The following is a 14,961-nucleotide window of genomic DNA, read 5'->3' on the forward strand; positions in this document are numbered from 1 at the left end:
CTTCCTCTGAAGCTGTTTGCATGCAGCCTGACTCATGCAGGAAAATAAAGCTGGATTTGATTTTTAACTGTATGGGAGGCTTTGGGTTTGGGGGGATAAAGGCTTTATGATGCAAACTCATTTATTTCTCTGTGAAACAAAAATGGGCTTTTCAAAATACAGCGTGTTTTGGAAAGTTGGCTCTGGCTTTGAAACCCCAACATCTCTGAGGGCACCCTTGTGTGAAAAAATAGTACAAAAAGACATAAGGCTTGAGGAGGGGGTACGAAACATGATTGCAAGCAGTAGTGTTTGAGGAGCAGTTCCTGTGATTTATGAAGGGACATGTGTCTTGAAATGGCAGGGGGGTGGTTGGTTTTATATGGACAGTACTGAGCCTGGAAGTCTGTTTTTACGGTAACTTTATCAGACACTTCGAGCTGTGTCTGAGCAGATTAATACTGGCAAAGGCTGAACTATTTTTCCCCAAATCTATACGTTGTTCTTTAGGATATAAATTTACAGTTGCCTTCTCTTAGTCTCTCCTGCGTCCTCAGAGAGAAGAGAACCTGGGAGAAAGAGCCCCGTGGTGAGACTCCCAGCTGATGTCAACTGACAGAGCTTCAGGAAGGGAGAGCTTGGTTCCTAATGTTAAAACTCAGCTTTTATAAATGTCCATTTATTATTTGCAGTGTTTGGTTGCTTGAAACATCAAGGTGAATAAATAGAAATGAAGATGATAATGTGGACAGTGCTAAGTAAGTCTTTTCCAATATTTTGCAGTGATTGCTATAGGTGCTGCTTTGGTGATTATACAGTTGTGACTGGTTTGAATTTATATCAAGATTTTACCAGGGTTTGTCTTTTTTTTTTTTAAACTCACGTGCTTGCTCACACATCTGATATAGAACAAGATAATCCCTGTGTGAAAATCAACCCTTGTGTACTTTCTTTTTAGCCAACTGGACTCAAAATCACTAATTACTTGGGTAAAATCTTTGCATTATAGATAAATGGTATCAAGTAATAAGCCCAGAGGATTGTACAGATCCAGTGAAGCCCTTTGATTTGTCACATGAACCTTCAGAACTAGAATTTTCTTAGCCCCATTCCCCTTAAATTACTAGGACAGAAGCTGTTACTTATTCATTGGAGTCTTACTGTTATGCTCTCTCCATTGCAGTGAGAATTATTTAGTCTTTCTTCATTCACTTAATCATTTTTTAAATCATCTATTTATTCTGACCATAAGACAGTTCTATGTGTATAACTTCTATAGAATATTCTGCCTAAAATAGTTCAGTTCCCTGCTCTTACTGGGCTTGGATGGATCTTTGGTATACAAGCTGCTTCACTGCCTTCTGGAAATTTTAGTTGTCAGAAAAACAACCCTAGGGAGGGGGTACCCTGTTGGTCGGCTTAAAGATGTTTATACAGTCGGCAGCTTTAGCCGCTCTCAGAAACAGCCTTGCCTGATCTCTAGGAGCTGCTGAAACTCATCAAGCAGGTTCCTGCTAAACAATTATCCAGTTAAGCAGAAAGAGGAAAGGTGTTTCTCTTGCTTGTTTTTTCTTTGCTAGGTTTAACCCATTCTTCCCCAACCTTCAGTAATTGTGGACATCAGTAACACAGAAATAACAGCAGTGAGAGTAAGAAGGAAGAGGGTTAGAAGGCATCTCTGGACTTGCAAATACCGATCTATGTTTTGGTGTGTATCCCTCGAGTGGGCAGAAACATGTCGTTTCCAAGAGCACTCTAATTCTTAGCTATGAGTCCTACCCAGCATTCCTCACCTAACTTTTTGTCTTGCATTTTAACAAAATCTTAAAAAAAAAAAAATTCCCCCTTCCAACCAAACCCCTCCCCGCCCCAACCCCATTAATGAATGTTTCGTTGCTGCCAGAGCAAATTTGTTGATTCCCAAACACTCCTACTGTGTCTTGGTTGGAAGACTTAAATTACTTGCATAATAAGTGCTGCGGATAATATTAAAAAGCTCTTTCTAGTAGAGCTCTGGTTTTCACTACATACTATAAGAATAAATAAATGCTCAGATGATACTAGGCAGCTGGGTTGTCCACATCTGACTGTCTTCTACATTGATTTTTAAGACAGGACATGTGCATGACTGTTTTAATGGCTATCAATACCAGATGTGTCTGTGTGAAATTCAGAGAGATTGTCAAGTGGCAGTGCAGTTGTCAAACAAATAATTTTACTCGTGATTACTGGAAATAGTAAATGACTGGGTGGGATAAGGTGAAAAGATATTCTCAATCCCAGTAGAGAACAAGAGGATTAAATGACTTTCCTGGGTGCCATAACAAATAATACCTTGGTGAATACTTTCCTTTATTCCTTCCTAATACCTGCCCAAGGAATCAGTTCCATGAGCAGCAAAACCTCCGTGGGTTCCTTGATGTGTAACAAGGCTCCTGTAGCCTTCCTTCAGCCAGGGAGTTAAGAGCTTCTTTCATTTACATTGTTTTCATAAAGCTTGTTAGTAATACATGTCCCTACCTCTCTGCCAAATTTGTTTGAAATTGGCCAACAGTTTCAAAAGTTGTTGGGAGGAGGCTGGACAGGCATGTGCACAGCACGGCTGCACAAAACTCATTTCTCTAGGAAACTGAGCTAAAGAAAACTGTCAGTACTGGGGCACTGAAATGAAGCTCGTGAAGTCACTGAAAGAACTGAAAGAACACTTGGCATCTTAGCTGGGTACATAGCCTTTAACCAGGTACACAAGATAGAGTTCTTGCCCGCAGGTTAGATCCGTGCAGGCAGAGATCCATCTGCCCAGGACCTGTCTTCATAGAAGTGAAGTGTAATTTGGTGACTGCATTGATAGTTTTGAAAGTGACTGGAAATGCTTACGAAGAAGCAGATATCAATACTTACCAGCTTAGGCTGTGGCTGTGGCAGAGCTTGGTCTGGTGGTCTGAGCTGTGCTAGCGGCCGAGTGGTCTGTGCAGTAACCTTTGACTATAGATAGGGCTTTCTTTGTTTCCTGAGGAGCCTGAGGGTGTAACTGAATATTTACTGCTGTTCCACATTGGTTTTTTATTTTTCTAAAGGAAGATCTGCGAGTGCACGAGTTGGAATGCATGTTAATAACCAAAATTTAATAGAGCCTTTCCGTCGTCAGGATTTTATTGAGTTTTGCTTGTGCATTGAGTCCTCGAAGACCTTATCCAGGCAGCAAAATGGAGGCAAAGAAGGTAGAGCCAAGTTCTCAGGCTACTGAACAAGGGAGCTGCAAAGCCGGATGGCAACCTCATCCCTAGCAGCTAGGACAAACCTCCTGAGACAGGTAAAGATGGGTTGAGACTTCTGCTTCAGTAGATGCTTCTTCCAGGCTGCAGGTTAAGCGGGTGAGGTATACGAGTTGAACGGTGTGTTGTGTGCGGTGGATGGGCAGCAGCATCTAAGCTGGGTGTGAATTGTGTGGAATGTGTGTCCATAAATGGCCTCGGCATGAGGAAGCAAGGTGTTTTCACCTGTGAATAGATGAGTTACTTCTGGTGAAGTGCACCAGAACACAGGGTTAGCTTCTGTAGGCAGAACACAGTAAAGGTGGCACAAAGCACCTTTATCATGAGACCACCTCTTAAATTATTTTTGAAACTCTGGATTACCATAAATCTGGTCAGTGCCTTTTTCTTTATTCCTTCTGCATTTGTAAAAGGAGAACAAATAAAAATGTTCTGTAAGCTTTGCTACATTTTAAAAAAATATCATTTATATGGCACAGCTCTATTTTGTGTAATTTTTTATATGCAAAATATAGAGGGCTTTAGAATAGAAGAAGAAAAGCTGCATATCTGAGTTTAAGATAAAATAAGATGATCTCTGTGACAGAGACAGCAGAAATGATGTGATATGACAGTTGCTGTAGCAACACCACCTACTTCATGAAAATCAGAGTTAACAGGAGTGTAAAAGGTAAAGCCCACATAATTTTCCAAGCCTATGAATTGTTTCTGCCCTCAGCTTGCAGTGCCTTCCAACTCTCCAGCGTTTCTCCTTTCATTTGGGCACAGATACACCTTTTTCTGCATGGCCAGCTCTTGCAGACCCGATTCTGTATTCAGCAGGGGCATATAGTGGGAGTTCTGCAGGGGCCGTGAAGCCTGCAGCGTCTGGTGACCTGGTGAATAAGAGGAAAATAACATGAAGTGTTAACATGTTGTGTCCCATCCTTCCCCCCAATCCTCTCAAAAACCTTGGACAGTGAAATACTATGAGGCATATACTGTCTCACAGGTATCCCGTATAGAGAATAGGATGACCACTGTTGTAAAAAGGAAGCCAGACCAGTCAATTTACTTCTGTGGGCATCAGCTTTTAGTGAAGCACGGTTATATTTAATATAAATAGTAAGTATTGTAGAAACTGAGGGTGTCAAAGGTAAGTACATTGGCACTTTCCTCCCTCCCAGGTAAACCTGAAATAGGGTGCTGCATACCAGTGATATGTTGCCTGTGGAAGTAGGAAAACACGTTGGTTTTAATCGGAGTGGTGCTGAGCTGGTTGGCTGGCTGCTGCGAAGCGCCGAGTACAGCGCAGCACGCAGAAGGCTTTGTTCCCGGGCGGGCAGAGACTTCTACGAAATTTACTGTATTCAAAGGGGTAGAAGGGTCTCTGTTCAAGAAATGTTTCAGTGCCAAGACATTGTTTGAAAGTTATTTGGTATGTCTGGATTGGCAACTAATTTTGGAATTTGCAGCTATGGTTACTAGAAGAAAAAGACTTTATTAAAAAATACAGTTACTGTATACTGGCTGCCATTGGCTTACGCTTTTCTTAATGATAATTTTCAGTGAACAGAGTCCTCTATGTTCATGTACATTTATAAAATGCAGGCACATATGTTTAAAAGTTCCCATATGCAGTGAATTGATAAGTGATTTGCCAGTTCACGTTGGCCTCAAGGTTACACTCATATATTTTTATTTTTAATATATTGACTTAATTTGTTGATAATATTTTTGTCATTGATTGGCAATGGAGAGCCGTGCTGTGTGTGATAGCAAAAGTAAAACCTCTGTTACCTGCGATTGAGGGAAAAGAGTTTGAAAGAAACAGCAATCTCAAATGGCAGTCAAGTTAAGTTTTACTGATCCGTTTTGTTGAGATGCCTCCTGAAGGCATCACAATAAATGCACTACTCAATAGATGGAAGGAGGTTTGACTTTTGTGTCTTGGGGCATTTTCATTTCATTTCTGACATAGTTCAAAATCTTCACAGGTCCTGCATATCTGTTGTATCCACAACATGCATACGTAGTGTGTTCAGAGTCTCAGTTCAGGGCTATGGACAGTTGGCAGAGGAGGTCACAAGAAGGAAAGTAAGCATTAGGATTCCAGGATTTCTTCAAGGAATATTCCATTGCCAACCTTTTTTACTGCTACTATTTTTAAAAGATAAAAACATAAAGATTATGGTATGTGTTCCTTTTTCTGGTCACTGTTCCCTGAGATTTTTTGCTCACGTTACCTTCATCTTTCTATAAAAATGTGACGGCTGTTCTTCGGTGCAGAAATCTCTGCAGGCATTAGTTTGGGTTTTGAGACTCCTCAGCATAGTAGTTTCTTGCCATTTTCTGGCACTAGATGACTCTCACGTTTAGAAGTGAATTTGTAAGACAGCGTCTTGCCCAGTGTTCAGTGTTGTCATTTCTTTTAATCGGACTTGCTTTTTGAAATTCCCTGGTTTTGTCTGTGCCTGATGTGCCGCGAAAAGCTGTGTTACGCAGCAGCCGTAAAGAAGTAGTTACAGACACACGGGTAACGTCCGTATGCAACAGTCTGTTCTCCTGGAATTTTCCCTAAGCCGCGGTTACATGTTCCCTTCCTCCTCTGACCCATTTTTCAGACTGCCCGAGGCTGATGCATTTGTATACTTTATAAATGAAGATAAATAGTAAAGAAAAAGATAACAACCACACACCCTTGTGCTTTCTTTGTGTGTGCCCACTGGGAATAAAACTGGTACGTAAAAGCAAATTAGACCTCTGCAGTTACTGAGCTGTAACAAACCAAATACAAGTTTTCGGGTTTTGCTGTTTTGTTTTTTTTTTTCCAAAACATGTTAGAGGGTCCTAATTTAAGGCAGAGAGGAAAGAAAATGTACTAAGTCTTACTTAGAAGGTTATGGGAACAGTGTGTCCCCATTCTGGCATCTCTGCTTCTTAAAATGTGATTATTTTGTACAAACCACCCTCTATGAAACATCAATTTAGTTTTGTCACAGAAAGAGTATACTTTGTTTTAGCGGACAAAAAATGTAGAAAAGTGAAAATAAAAAGCTAGTGCAACAGTTCAGATTTGTGCGTACAGAACAAATCAGAAGAGAAGGCGAGATTTGCAAGTTCCTGCAACTCTGCCCAGTGACCGCTTTTTCTTAAGGGATATATTCGGAGAGCAGCTGATAGCGTCTGTTGTCAGTCTCTCAGGCTACTGATTAGGAGTTAGCTACTGATTGGGAGTTAGAGGAAATGTACCTGTTTCACGTGGCTTTTCCATGCCATTTGAAATCTCACTCGGCTGTGTTTTGATAACACACCCAAGCAAGATGGGCTTGGGTACCAGAACTGGGTAATAGATACATGAGTCATGGGTGGCATATGCTTTCAGGATTACACGATGGCTTTTTGCAAGACCTGTTTACTGACTGAGAGCGTGCTGTCCTGGATGTTCATTACCCAAATAAATAGAACAATGTGAGAGGCGCTTACTCGGTCTGGAGTCTTGCAGAGCACATTGGCAGTGGCACGAACGCATCTTGAGGGCAAGTGTTATCTTTGTTTTGAGTGGTATTCCACGTGAGGGCATATTTATGGATGCCGTATGAGGCTGTTATCTAAAGCAGGGGCTCTATTGAAAATCTACTGTTTGAGGATTGATTTATTAAAGCTGGGTATTTAATTGTCCAAGGAAAGAGAAATGGATCTTTCTTGTCTCCTTCAGAACAGGTTAACAATTCTGATGCTTGTCTGGAACTTTCCCTTTAAAAAAAGAAAGAAGAATTGTACTTTTTGAGGAACCTTACTGTATGTGAATTGCCAGTTAATGAAAATATACACAGATATGCCAAAGGATGTCACGAAGCTCCAATGCACCAGAGAATATCAGCATCTTCAAGTGAAATGTGCTTCTAAGCCAAGTGTAAATCAAAATGAAATACCTGTCTGAATGTGCTTCTCCGCAGCTTCTCTTCAGGCCCCGTCCCCACTGAATGCCCTCTTGGCCTGTCTCTGTAAGGAAAGCAGCACCCTACAAAAAAAAATCAGAAAGGCCTTTAAGAGGGCTGTGGATTTCATGCTTTTCAAAAATTTGAAAATCCCTGTGCAGTGTCCCCAGAGTAGGTTAAACCCCTCTTTCTGTCCCGTGCACGTCTGCAAGGGAAATGTTCAGAACGGGAACAAGTACTTTCAGACCCCTTGCAGTTTGGTTGTCAGGGGCTGGTTTGGGAGGGAATAAAAGTCTGATTTCCTGGTAGCTTTCAGAAATGGAGCCTCATTGAGCTAAGTGCTGCCTTCACACAGGCTAAAGATGGGGTAAGGTTTTCAGAGTATGGATCTTACAGAAGAGCAGAGTCTTAAGTACAGTAGACATTGTGGAAAATTTTACCTGGCGGTGCCTCATATTTGTTTATTGCTTTTGAAGGGCAGAATGTTACAGGCACAGCAGGCATAGCATATTACATGCACGATGTGCTAACCACATGCAGGAGTTGCGAAGTGAAGCCCTCAAAAGACTGCAAACACTCAACTGAAGGCCACGTGTGGAGCTTCAGACAGCACAACCCCCTCCCTTGTCTACTTGGAGTTGCAGGCTTTAATTACATCATATCCTCTTTTTTCCCTTTTCCCTTTTTGAATGCAGAGGTCAGACCAGCTCTGGGTTGAATCAGGGCTGGATCAGGAAGGAAGCGGTTGCCTGTAGGATCTTGGATCTTGACCTCATTTACTGCAGATGTGAGAGGATGGGGGGAATAGCAGGAGGAGAAGGGAAAATCTGGCGGGAAGGACAGAAGGGTTTTGGCTAGAGAGACTGGATTTTGCCGTGAAGTTTCAGTAGAATTCTGAGCAAGTCACTTTGTTACGTGAGCTTGTCACACCGCACGTTTGCTTCCCTTTTTGTGAGGAGCCCAGTTCGATGCCTTGGGTGGCCCTCACTTGCAGCAGTGTGCAGCCCCCAACTTGCAGCAGAAGTCGGAGAGAGCTGATTCGAAATGCAGACAAGGTCTATAACGTTAGCTAACCTGAGAGGCTGGCTGCGTACTTTTGATGTAAAATGCCTGTACTTCTGTCCTTCACCTGCAAAGAGGAAGCACTGCCCCTTTTTACCTGGGTGTTTTGCGGGGGAAAAAATTGTTTCTGTGGAGTACGCAGGTGCAATAGTCGTCAATGCTGGAGGGAACTCCTGAGAAGTTGCTAATTGTGTCTCTGCAGGAGGTTGGAATAATTTGTGGCAAATAACGTATGGGTCCATTTGGATAAATTGAAATGGGTGAAACAAGTGACGCCTGAATGAGGAAAGAATCTGGAAAAAATAGTATGTGATCGAAATTTTAAAGATTGTTACAACCATGACTGCGCTTCTTAAAACAACTCTTGCATTTAGTTTTAAAAACAAATCGAAAAGATAAACCTGGATTTTCTCATGTGCCACCCCTACAAGAGGCACACTGGAAATGAGTAGGAACGGACCTGACAGCACCCCACAGCGTCCTGCCACTCGGACTGAGTAGAGGATGACAACTTGCTCTCACTGGAAGGAGATGAAGGAGGACAGGGAGCTTTGCCAGTGCACTTCACTATTTGCTGATAACAGAGGACCTGTGGGACTCGGGAGTCTGGAGCTGCTTCTGTACCATCAGCACAGGCACCCTCCTGCCCTGTTCCCTTCAATGATGCTCGTCTACTGAATGCGTTCATCCTAGCCTTTGCTGAAGCAGCCTTCCTCTTCCAGGCACTTCCCGCTCACCCCTTCGGCTCCCAGTCTCCCTTATCCTCACCTTCCCCACCTCCTTGTGCCCTTCTCAGCTTTCAGTCCTCATCGTTTACTCAAATTGCCCCTCTCTCACCCAGCCTTAGCATGCTTGCAGTAGCAAACAAAAGGGAAATGACATTGATCCAGGAGCTGCCCTCTCTTCCCATGCACCCGCCACTAGCGCAGTTCAGTGAAAAGTTTGCCAGAAGTTTTTAACAGGTTCAAAACAAAGTATTTTTGCTGAACCTTTTTCGGGAAACTGTAGAACCATTTTGGCAGAAACATAATTGGCGCATACAAATCCAAACAGAATCGTTGAAATCTGGCAAAGGTCTAAGGAACTGAAGACAGCATCCTCTAATGGGAAGTGTCAGACAATCTTAATAAGACTACCAGTCCTGCCTGTAATAATACTGTAGAGGCCCAGAGCGGGAGGCACACAATGCTGAGAGGGGAAATGACAATTCTTTTATAATTAAATGCACAAGGTTTGTAAACAATGCTGATATCTTTAAAAAGGACACGTTTTAAAAACACTTTTATGTGCCAGTCTTTTAGTGTGTGTTAAAAGCAGTCAATATGTTGTGGTTGCATTGGATTAAGATCCTTCTTTCCGCAGGAAGTGTTTGCAGTCACCCCATGTTCGGCAGCATCAAGTTTGTCTAAGATAAGAAATAGAGGAACGTCTGTGCCAGGGTGGAGCACTGGTCAAAATACACTAATCTCCTGTTGCTTCGCAAGAAAATAAAGCTCCTCTAATAACTGCTTTCATAAATAGACCCAGGGGTGAAGTGTCTTCTTCACCCCCAGGCAGAGCGGTTGGTTTTGTCCTGCCATGGGAGGGCTGGAAGGTCATCCAGCGTGGCTTGTCATTCCCTGTAGTGCTAGCACAGATTGTGGTCTTACGATCCATGTAAGTGTTGCTGTTTCTAGAAGACACTAAAATCCTAAGAGTAGGGAAATTAGATGATGCTTATAGTATTGTGACTGAGGAATTACAACCTGACAAGATAACTGCCCTTAGGTAAATTACGGCCTCCAGAACGCTCCTTTTACTTCACTGCCTGTGGGGATTTTTGCCTATCTGGATTCCGGCACACTGCCTTGTGTTCTGCATCGAGGTAACTTTTCCTAGAGGCCGAAAGAGTTAATGCAGAAACAGATGACAGATTAGTCTGGGACAGGCTGTGATCTGGAGTAAGAGAACTATCCCAAATAGCTGGCCACCCGCCAAGCGGATAGACGATTTGGAAAACATATTGGCAGAGCAGTGGGGTTCTCTGGAGCAGCTCTGGGTGAGGAGTATCTGTCAATTTAAGTGCCATACTATATAGTCTGATGGACATACCCAAAGTGCCTTTAGCTTATATAAAGAAAAAATGTGAGCAAACACGTATTTTATCTCTGGGCTGCTAATAAATTGAATAAGAAAGTCCTCTTTTCTTTCCCTCCAACATATGTGTAAAAAAATAGGGAAAAATATTTTGATTAGAACATTTCCACTCCCTTTTCTTTCTCTCGTTGCTGTTCTCCAGCCAGCTCTTGAGCTGATGAAAAGTGTGGAAGAGCTGCGAGAAGGGAGATTTTCTGAAAATCAGGCACGTTTCTATGGGAGCTGAATGATTGAGAATTGAGTTCCACATAATTCACCAGGGATCTCTTGCAATACAAATAAGAAGTCTGTCAAGCAGTGGTGCGGTTGAAGAGGTTATTTCCGTCTTAACTCTCCTGGGCACAGCTGGTAGGTGGGATGTTTCAAAAGGGGGAAATTAAGAGTCAGGATATGGTGATGGAGCTCTCCGTGATACCAGATCAGCATTTTGGTTTTGTAGGTATATAAAAATGCTACTATACTTTTGAGTTGTGCATTTTAATTGTTGCAAGCAATTAAAAGCTGGGTTTTTTTTACCAGCCGTTTGGTGACCTAGATGACACAAGTGAATGGCCTCAGTCCATTTCTCTTTGAACAAGGAACCACACTGAAAATACTGCCATTACGTTGGACTTCCTCACTGGCAGTCTCTGCTGGGAGGAGGAGGACTGAAAGGGTTAGAACAGCCAACTTTCTTTCAAGCCCTTCTTTCTGGAAATTTTTCTGCTATTGCTAATATCTGCCAGAGCAACACCAAGAGCATTAGCAAAGGCAAGATGTTGGGGCAGCTGTAACTGCTGGGGTTGTCAAAACCTCCTGATTCCTTTGCCAGGAGACACCTGGAGCTGTGTCTGTCCTGGCATACTCAGTGTTGCTTGAGTGGAGCTCTACAAGTGGGAAAGGCTCCAAACAAAAGGCCAGTGTTGACACAGTTGTGGGCTCTCCAGGCTATGGTTGAGACACATCACTAGGGTGGTATGAGGGGAAGTTTCCATTAACCATTGTTCCCAGCTTGCATCCACCACCACCGTGGAGTTCTGCAGCTGGATTTCCAAAAGAGCTTAAAGCTCAAGAGCTCTCATTTCAGCAGCTTAAATAGAGGGGCTAAGTTCTTTCCAAAACACTTGGCAATCGTCAGCCCCCATTGAGAGCAAAGCTAAGCACATTAAACAGTCCAGCCACTTCACTGTTGTGAAAATTTGGCCGCTGTTATGAGTGCAGAGTGTTTAAATAATACACAGACTGGCAACAAAGGCATCTGGCTCCCAATGCTGAGCAGTGAGGTGTTTTACCTTCGCCCGGCCTTGGTGACTGGTGTTGTAGGCTTCTTCCTTGGCTGATTCCTTGTGCATCACAGGCTCTGACCAGCTCTTTCTCTGGGTGTTGTGACAGCTGTGAAGCTTGCTGATGTGAGGATTAGTCGGCTGCTGGGCACATGACGTTCAGATTGCTGTGCTTATTTGACCTACCTCTGATTGCAAGGAATTTAGTGCATAAAAATAACACCCTGAACAAATTTGGCAGAAGGATGCACAGCTAAAGTGCCGTGCACACGGGGAGAGGAGCTGGGAGAGCAATGCAGCGGGAGGCCGCGTACAGTGCTCCTGCAGTGATAGCCCTGCCAAGCCCAGCGCAGCCCACACGCTGTCGTCTTGGGTTATGACAAGTTCCAGCACCACATAGATGTGATGGCCATTAGCCAGTAAACTAACGAAGACAGGTTCCTGGCTTGTGTTATTGGCAAAACTTGATAGAATAAATACAAAGATACCAAGTGCCAGGAGTTGCCTAACGTAAAACACTGGACAAGGAAATACTGGTTTTTCTGCCTGGGGTTTTAGACACCCCTACTAACTCTGTTCTCGGTGGAGTTCCTGATCATTTACAGGAGCGTGATAGAGGGAACGGAGAGTCAGCCCGCGTAGACTGATGGAGGTGTGTGTGCAGTGTGCACGTAGGAATACTGTCCAGGGCAATAGCCTTCAGGCTCCTAGGCGGTAACGTTGAGCTGTGGGCATGATTTGTTCAGGCTTTGCACTAGTGAATAGCGTTCACCTTGAATGAGCTTTGCATGGGCACCTGGGACATCGTACGTGTGCTGAAGGACCGGGTCTTCAGTAGTGAGAGTGTCTTAGACCAGGGGACGTGAAATGTGTGCACATAGGGAACAAGGCAGGATCTTGATTGCTGCAGGTTGTTCTCCCAGATCACCTTGGAGATGCATCGCTCTTTCCTTTATCTTGCTATTGCATTGGTAAGATGCAATACCTCAATTTCCTGGGTTTAAAAGGAGCATTTTTGCCCTTTTTCAGCGAAATACTGTAAAATTTCTTGAGGCCAATGATTACAAAGCTCATGTAATTGTGTAATAGGGCACATGATAGATAAATGACAATATGTGAACTGATACCATGTATCTAGAACTTCAGCAATATTTAAATACAGGTGCGTTTTGTTTAGGGCAATTAGAAAGCTGGAGCAGATTTCACAATCCACTTGACTTTCAGAAACACCCTGCATGCTCACCAGAAATACTGTAAAAGTATTCAGAGCTAGTGTCTTGCTTCATTTTATCTGTATTACAGAATTTGCGAGATTTGTAGGTGCGCATGTCTATATATTTGTCTGCATTAAAAAAATATCTGACTGCTCTGGTACAAGCATACTCACATCAAAGGAAGCTTTCCTGCATTTAATCCTTTAAATAAGCCTGTTTCTGCCAGCCCATATATCTGAGATTAGCCATCCGTTTAAAGCAAGGCTACAAGAATGCCTTGGTGCATTGAGCCATTTGGGTTGCCTTTAAAACAGTTCCTAGCCTGGCTTTAAAACAGTTCCTAGCCTGGCTTTAAAACAGTTCCTGGGCTGCCTTTAAAACAGTTCCTGGGCTGCCTTTAAAACAGTTCCTAGCCTGGCTTTCCACACCCCCCCCCACCTTCTTTACAGACATCGAAGGCTTTCAAAGGCACACACGCATCAACCGCAGCTGCCTCCAGGGAGAGCCTGCTTGGGAAGCCCCGCCACGCACACCACAGTCGAGCGGGCTCTGTCCTTTCCCTGCAATTCCTCTTCCCTCCGCTTGCTGGAGCACGCGGGGCGTGGGCTGGGGAGCGCGGCACCCCCCCGCCATCCCACGCCGCGGGGCCACCGAGGCGGGCATGGGCCGGGCGCGCCCCCGGGCGGCAGCGCGGGGAGAGGGCGCTGCCCGCCGCTGCCCTGCGACTGCCCTGCGACTGCCCGCCGCTGCCCGCTACTGCCCTGCGACTGCCCGCCGCTGCCCGCTACTGCCCTGCGACTGCCCGCCGCTGCCCGCCGCCGCCGCCCCTGTGGCCGGCAGCCGGGCAGGCCGTGGTTTCTGATGTTATTAATGAGGCGCAGCAGGAAACGTCAATTCTCAGCCCCGAGGTCTTGGCAGCGGCCTGCCGGGTCCGAGGCAGAGGAGGCAGCGCCCCGCTGTTGGCACAGCGTGGGTAGCGGGATCCTTTCCTCTCGCTCCCTCTCCTGTAGATGGATATATACTTTAATAACTTTGATCCTCCTTTTCTCTTCTCCCAGGCCCTTACTAGCCTTTCCTGGAAGCTGATTTTATCAGTGCTGTTTGAAAACAGGAGTTACAAAAGACGAGCTCTCTGTTAGCAAGCCCTGGTTTGCGCCGTGCAATTCCCCAGTGCATTTTCTATGCACTTCCAGTATTGTTGCCACGATCTTCTAGATTAAAATAAAAACTACATTGTTAACACTGGCCTTGGTTTGGAATTAGAAATGACATTTAATGTTTACCATTTTACACCCTAAATATTGCAGATGTGGGCACAAATAAGGAAATATTATGCAGTCACAGGATGTTTATGTAGTTACTATGAAAGCCGTCGTATCTCTAAAGTCAAAGTGAATTAGCTAATAGCCAAAATTATAAAAGAATAACTGCTTCAATCAGAAGTCCTTCCTCTGAAGTCTGTGAGGCTGGTACTTCTGAGGCATGTGAAAACTTCTGAAAATTCTGCCCCCAGGGACAGTCCATGTTTAGGCAGCTGACTTTAGGATCCTATTTTTGGAACCTTTGGTTGAGATTTAAATTGGATTTTTAGTGGGAATGGTGCCTGAATTGGTGCTGTAGGATCTTGAAGGCTATATCTAAGATTAAAAAAGAAAAGGGGGGGGGGGTGTCATTCTTTTCTGGGGATAGGCTCCTTTTTATTAGATTTGATATACCATAAAAGAGCAAGGTGGCATAAATGTGTTCTTTCATTATTGCACAGCATCTTTAAGTAGTCATTGTAACCTGTCGTGTTGCCAGTTTCCTTCACTGTCTTTTAGAATATCACCAGTAGGATTTCATAGAAAATAGCAGTCTCCTTAGTGGAGTGCTTCAGCACAGCTTGAAAGTACATTTTCATGAGATACCGTCCTATTGCAAGTACTGTACCTTGTTTGATTGTAAACTAAACGTGCCCTCAAAGGTATATATGAAAAAAATCTATGTAGGAGAAAACTGGGAAGGATTACAGTGTGGTGGATAAATCGAAGCTAAATGACAGCATTTATGATTTGTTCCTGAGGATGTGATCTTAATGAAGTGGCATGGTTTGGAGCAATGTGTCTTCCGCCTG

The 14,961-nt window shown here is 43.9% G+C and overlaps 1 protein-coding gene across 1 annotated transcript in view; it reads left to right on the forward strand.

The window, feature by feature from the left end:
• HLF (HLF transcription factor, PAR bZIP family member) overlaps positions 1–14,961 on the forward strand; it is a 37,574-nt gene that overhangs the window by 14,607 nt on the left and 8,006 nt on the right. The gene's annotated exons all lie outside the window — the stretch shown is intronic.

This window comes from Gavia stellata, chromosome 22 (genome assembly GCF_030936135.1).
Source record: "Gavia stellata isolate bGavSte3 chromosome 22, bGavSte3.hap2, whole genome shotgun sequence".
NCBI classification, from domain to species: domain Eukaryota; kingdom Metazoa; phylum Chordata; class Aves; order Gaviiformes; family Gaviidae; genus Gavia; species Gavia stellata.